This window comes from Lathyrus oleraceus, chromosome 5 (genome assembly GCF_024323335.1).
Source record: "Lathyrus oleraceus cultivar Zhongwan6 chromosome 5, CAAS_Psat_ZW6_1.0, whole genome shotgun sequence".
NCBI lineage: Eukaryota > Viridiplantae > Streptophyta > Magnoliopsida > Fabales > Fabaceae > Lathyrus > Lathyrus oleraceus.
In genome coordinates, this window is record NC_066583.1 from 502,206,063 (window position 1) to 502,212,977 (window position 6,915).

The 6,915-nt window shown below is 32.9% G+C and overlaps 1 long non-coding RNA gene across 1 annotated transcript; it reads left to right on the forward strand.

Moving 5' to 3' along the window:
* Nucleotides 1-4,319: 4,319 nt before the first annotated feature.
* On the forward strand, nt 4,320-6,371 carry LOC127082880 (uncharacterized). The gene is made up of 2 exons (XR_007788247.1): nt 4,320-4,469; nt 6,092-6,371. It is a non-coding gene; the product is annotated as an uncharacterized LOC127082880 (long non-coding RNA).
* The last annotated feature ends 544 nt before the right edge of the window (nt 6,372-6,915 follow it).

Below are 6,915 nucleotides of genomic sequence, written 5' to 3' on the forward strand. Positions count from 1 at the left end.
GTCTACAATGCTCCCCCTCAAGTGGAAGCTCTTCTTACTTCCATAAACTCTTGTACCGCACATAACGTTTCTTAGACAATCCACAACCCAACCTAAAAATTAATGGGTTTATTTAAACTGACTCATTGGTGTAACAGGTGGTTATTTTACTTCGCCTAAACCAGAGTGTTCAATATATATTAGATATTGAGTTTGATCAAACCCAACCTAAACTAGCCCATGTATACTTTGAGATTGACACTGTTAAATCCGACCAAGTAACTTTTTAGAGTTTGAAAGGGTTGATGTGGATATTAAAATTTGAATACGATATTTTGATGATTAAAATGGTCTTATATTTTTTATTTGTTATAAGTATGGTGCATATGCTAAAAATAAAGCTACTTGATTTTGCATACATGTCAGTCACATGCACCATCGTCACTCCGTTGGCCAGATTCTGTATAATACTCTTAAGATAATATATTCAATTAAAAATAAATATTAAACTATATTTCTTCGTCGACCGTTATCCATCTCATCATATTTTATCATTTTTAAATTTTTAGATTTGATATATATTTTACTTTAAATCAAAAGGGGCAAAAGCCCATGAAATAAATGAAGAAAGTAGGTACAAAAATGAGGGGGGGGAAATAACGTGACCTCAAACCTATCTAATTCTATAATTTGATAATCATAACTTGTTTTGTTGAAATCCAACAAATCATCAGAGTGAACCTCATTCCACCAAGTAAGAATAGAAATCTTTAAGCATATGTTAGCTAATTTGTCGGCACGTTGATTTCCTTAGTTATATATGTGCGAAACAAAAAATTGAAATTACGCAACTTAGACAAGCAAATAACCCATATATTCCTAATTCGCCACAGAACAACATAAGAGTTTCTATAAGCTAAAATAACTAAAAAGGAGTCTGATTCCAACCACCTGTTTGTCCATTTCTTATTGATAGTTGCTTCCATAACCAAAATTCTCCTCATGAGCTTAGTATACAAAGTATTAATAGGGTCCAAATTACACCCAAAATTTTCAAGGTGATCACCAAGTTCATTCCAAAAAATTCCGCCACACACAACAAACAAAGGCATTCCACCGTAGGCACCATCAATGTTTACCTTGATCCAACCATGTTGGAGAGGCGACAATAAAACCTCCAAAACCATCTTAGGATAAGAAGGATGAATATGAACCTTCAAATTTTTTAACAGTACAAAGTCCCTAATGGAAGAATTAACTCTACATTAGGAGAAATTACCAGACAAGGAGGTTACAGAAAGGATGATGGCACAATTAGACTTCTAATGTATCTTCTTGCTCTGAAACCTGACTTGATTTCTTGTATTCCATATGCAAGCTGCACAGTTCAAGACTTCAACTATAATGACCACATGACATTGAGAAGAATGTGCATAATCAATTAGCTCCATACACTCTTCCAAACTAGTAATGACCGAACCATTGTTCAGGAAATTTCCTAACCAATTCCAAATATATTTTGCATAATTATAGTAAAATAAAGATGATTCATATATTCGAAATTATTGAAACATAAATTGCAGACTAACAGGGTATTCTGACCTCTTATATTATCCTTAGTAGGAAATTTATCATGGACCAATCTCCAGAAGAGTAGGGACTTTGAAGGAGGGATGGTAATGATCCAAATATTTCTCCCCCAAGCATGATTAACAGGCCCTCCGTATAAATTATATGCATCTTTAAGCGTTAAATGGCCATTATTAGTTGATTGACAAAGACACTAGTAGTTAGCTGAGGTAAGATAGGATAAACCCTAATTAACCTTGAAGGAAGAATCATTTTGTCTTCATGAATAATATCTTTCTAAGTTGCTTGTAATTGCTCAAGATTTCCCCCATAAATTTGAATTATATCATTCAGATATTGACCACACCAATTATCTCCCCAAAGTCTAATGTTCTCTCCATTATCAACCATCCATATAGAATTGTTCTTGACTACTTCTTGATAAGATTTTCTCCCTGTCCAAATAGATGAGAAAACATGGTACTTCACATGCCTGTCTCTCTTAAAGACTCTTATCCTCAAGTTTCTGGCCCAGTCCTCGTGATCATTCAAAACACTCCAACACTGCTTCAAATCAGAAGTCGCATTAAGGATCCTCATTGATCTAATACTAAGGCCACCATCCTTCAAATCTCTACAACAATGCTTCTAAGTCACTGTCACCAATTTACTTTTGTAAATTTTAGCACTCCATATGAAGTTCCTACACCAACCTTTCATCATCTTAATGAGACAGACATGCCAAGAATAAACCATTATGGAATAAATCATCATGATTTGAATAACAGACCTAACTAGCAGCACTCTACCAGTAACAAATAGAAAACTAGATTTCAAAGCAGCAAGCTTGCCTTTGATTCTATCAGCTAAAGCATGAAAATAAACAGCTTTGGGCCCCCCTTTAAAAATAGTTCTATAAACAGCTCTAGGAGTCTTCCACCCCTCTTTGACAATCCTAATGTAGGGTTCAGGTGTGAAGAAATTTGAACGGAGACCTAACTTTAGCATATTGACAATAAAAGTGAAGGAGGGGTGGATAATGATTTGATCTGTTTCTAATAAGGGTGGAACAAGAAGTTTTCATGCAATGATTAATCCACTCCTGATTATAAGTAGCCTTATCTTATCTCTTTTGTGTGTTATTGGCTTCGTTACTACCATTAGACCATGTAAATTTAGCATCACTAGTAGGAATATGCACCAAATTATTATTATTTGACCAATTAGCAAACTCTTCCATGGGGGCACTAGAAGGGGTAAAGGAGACACTATATTCACGAGCACCAATAATGGTGTTGAAATATCCTATTACACACTAGAGAAGGCTAACATGATTTAACACTCTCTGTAACCTAATCCACAAGTTCCTCTTAGCAAAATAATAAGTAGAGGAATACACAACAGAAATGCTAAGAGTCTTATCATTAGATTTAAAGGAAAAATAAATTTGTTGATGACCAATGTCCATTATGTGAAGATTGATGACATTGTCACATAAAAACCACATGTTAGTGGAATTATCTACTCAACTATTTGATCCGCTGTCGCGTACGAGTCAACATGGATAATTAGAAAATTGTAGTTTTGCGAAAGCGACAACTCGAGTACCGGATCACAAGGATTCTTGCATTATTATTGACCTACTGAAATCGATTGGGGGGTTTATGGTTTAGGGATTTATTAAGAAAAAAAATTAAATAAGTGATTAAAATAAGTAATTATAAAATAAGCCAATCTATTGTTTTCGGTTTCCGACTAATCATTGGTTTTTACCTACCAATTCCCTAAGCGGCTTCGATCTCTATTCGATTTAATATCGATTGACAAGCACAATAGATATAAGACATATTGGATTTTACTAAACCTGGAAAATGACAATCAAATTAATTGTTTTTCTATGATTAGCACAAAAATTTAAAATGTTCTATTAGTGTTTTGATGTTGCACAATACTACTTACTCATTACTAATTACTAAATTAGTGTTTAGAATTTGAATACAGATTTTGAAATCTAAAAATATTATATGAGAAAATGAATTTCGCATTATCATATAATAGTACTCTTCACGATCATATATAACACAAGAAATTTTAAATCCCTTCAAACTATCATTGCATTCCTAATTAAGAATTTCATTTCCGAACAACATTATATTGTAATTTGAAGTGTAATTTGAATTTCAAAGACTTAACATCATCTAAAATTATAAGTAATAAACTTTGTTTTTTCTTTACACAATTTTTTCAAAACTTATTTAAAACAACTTTTCCTTCTTAGAAATAAATTTATTAAATCTTGTAGTTATTTTGTTACTCGGCTTATGTTGCAATTAAATTTTGTTGAAAATTTATTTGAATTTGTATTTTGTAATATTTTGTTGTGTGTGATGACTATGTGTTAGCATGTGATTTTAGACTCAAAGAGTAGTATTCCGTATTCCTTTAAATGCTCAATTGGTTGTCAATTAGTTGCCAATAATCCATTTTTAATAAGTACAAGAATGAGCGGTTTGGTAACATGAATGATTGATCTAGTAGTAAGAAATATCATAAATGATATTTCTTTTCCAATTTTTTCGAACCACACATTATAAAATAAATAAATAAATAAATATATATATATATATATATATATATATATATATATATATATATATATATATATATATATATATATATATATATATATATATATATATATATATATATATATATATATATATATGGTGGAAAGAAAATAAGAAAAAATGGATAAGAAGCAAAGAAAAGAAAAGTGGGGAAAGAAGAAAAACATGGAAGAGAAAATAAGAGAAAAGGAGAGAAAAGAAGAAGAGAAAGAGGAAGAGGAAAGCTTGGAGAAAGAAGAAGAAACTCATGAAAGATCATCATCATCTCCAATATTTCATCTTCATCTCATCAAGGTGAGTTCCTAGTTATATTAGTCTTAGGTGGGAGAAATTTATGTGTGGGAAATTAGAGTTTTGTGTTATTGTTGTTGTTTGATCATGACATGATGAAATTGTTGTTGTTCTCACTTCTATGTAATATTCCTTGACCTCTATATATTGCTTGATGTTGTTTTGGTGTGTCTGAGGTTGTGTTGATGTTATTAGAATATATGGAGAAACTATGTTATTGTTGTTATTGTTGTGTCATACCATGGTATTTGGTGTTGTTGTATCCAATATGATGATGCATGTTGGTTGTGATGGTGTTTTTCTTCATCCAAACATGTCATGTTAGTGTCCTAATACTGTCACGTTTGCCAGAAGTTTGCTAAGCAAAAAGGGGAATTCTACTACTGACTTGGTTCGCTAGGAGTTCGCTCAGCGAAGTGTGTTCTCTAAAAGTCCACTAAGCGAACTTCACAGCATTGAGAAAATGCTTTGGTTCTCATTTTCACCATAACTCGAGAATCGTAACTTCGATTAACGCATAGTCGAATACGTTGGAAAGCTTGTTTACAACTCTATCTAATGATGATGCTTAATTGCATGATTTATTTTGGTGAATGGATTATACTTATCTTTTCTTATGTGTGTTTATTAATGTTTGATGAGATATGATTAACCATGCTAAGAATTGTATTACAAATTATTGGTTGTGTTGCTTGCTTGTATGTATAACATGATTAAAAGCCTATGATGACGAGTGAGGAAACACTAGGAGAGTAAGTCGATTAATGACTTAGAAAGCTAACTTAGGTTGTGAAATGGCTTAAATGGTGATGCTTGGACACAAAGGCACCTCGGCGTGTATCGCAGAAAAGTAGTCGTTTGGTTAACGAATCAATATGCATTATATGGAACATGTGGAATAATATATGTGAATGGATAGATATGATCACCTGGTATTTGATGGATAACTGTAACTCTGTTAAGCGTATTCCATGCAGTGGAAGTTTGGACTCCGTTGACAATATATATTGGATGATGAAATCTATATAGTGGAAGCTTGGTATCCATTGGCCATATCAGGTGGAAAGGTCTTGGTTCATTCCGTTTTAGTTGAGGTTTAGCATCCATTGACCATATCTGATGGCGAGTGTAAACCATGTAGTGGAGGTCTGGTGCCCATTTACCATATCTGATGGGGAGTATGTTCTACACAGTGGATGCTTAAATCACATGGACAATATCTCATGGAGGATGAATCCATGCAATGGATGTCCGATATCTATTAACAATATCTAGTAGATAGTTAGTCCATGCAGTGGAGGTCTAGTTTTTCCATTGGTCATATCTGACGGATGATTGATTAGATCTTTGTGATTGGTTTGAGCTAATCACCTTTGTGTTACAGTTTTCTTTTCCCGAATTATGATTGGTTGAGTTATGAGAACTCAAGTGACATGTTTCCATACATTATGAATACCCCTTAGACACTTAAGTCTTAGTTATATTATGTGAGTGATAAACAAGTAATGAAAGATGAAGACTTGAGTTAGGAATCAATTAGAAACCCTGTAAAGTTGAGTGGACCCATATGATAGGGGAACTCACTGAGATTATTATCTCACCCTAATATTCTTGTTGCTTTTCAGGTATTATTTTGCAGGTTAAAGGTAAGAGGAGTTGCTTGTGGGTGTTCTAAAGTTTTATTTAATTGTGATCTTTCGTTGTGGATTGTATGAAATGAAGATATTGCACACAACTCTTAGCTTTTATTTAGGCAATATTCTATAACATGTGCCATATATGTTTCTTTTTAGTTTGGACATGTGTATATAATGATTCCGTTAAACACTTGTGTTGTATCAATACCAAAAATTAACACGTGTATGATATTATTCTAGATATATATTATACGGTTTGTTAAACAAAGTGGCACTATAACTCACTAAGCCTGGTTTGGAAGAATCTCAGGAACAAATCCAAAAGATTAGAATCACTTTATCTTCAAAACATATTCGATAGGAAAAAGGTGTGAGATAAATACACATGCTAGACATAAGTGACTAAAGCATAGTTCGAGACTAAGATTACAAGATTTGACTAAAAATTCTCAACGGAGGAAGTTGAAGGACTTGGGAGTGTTTCTCGACAGAAGTGGCAGTTTTGTAGCAGTTCAAAAACTGAAGGTGCACGGAAGCAATGCATAGGACGGAAGGCCACGTAGCATTGCATGAGTCGAGCATTGAAGATTCGACCATTGTCGACAGTTACTAATATATATGTATATAAGTCGATTTAGTCTTTGTAACAAGGATTCACAATTTTCATTATTAGTATCTATAGAGTTCAAACATCAAAGTTACAGAGATACTAAATTTATGAGAAAAATGTATGAATCTACGTTCCAACTCTTAACTTAAGCATTTTACTCGATTTTTTCTATGATTTGTTTCATTTTACTTTATTATTCAAG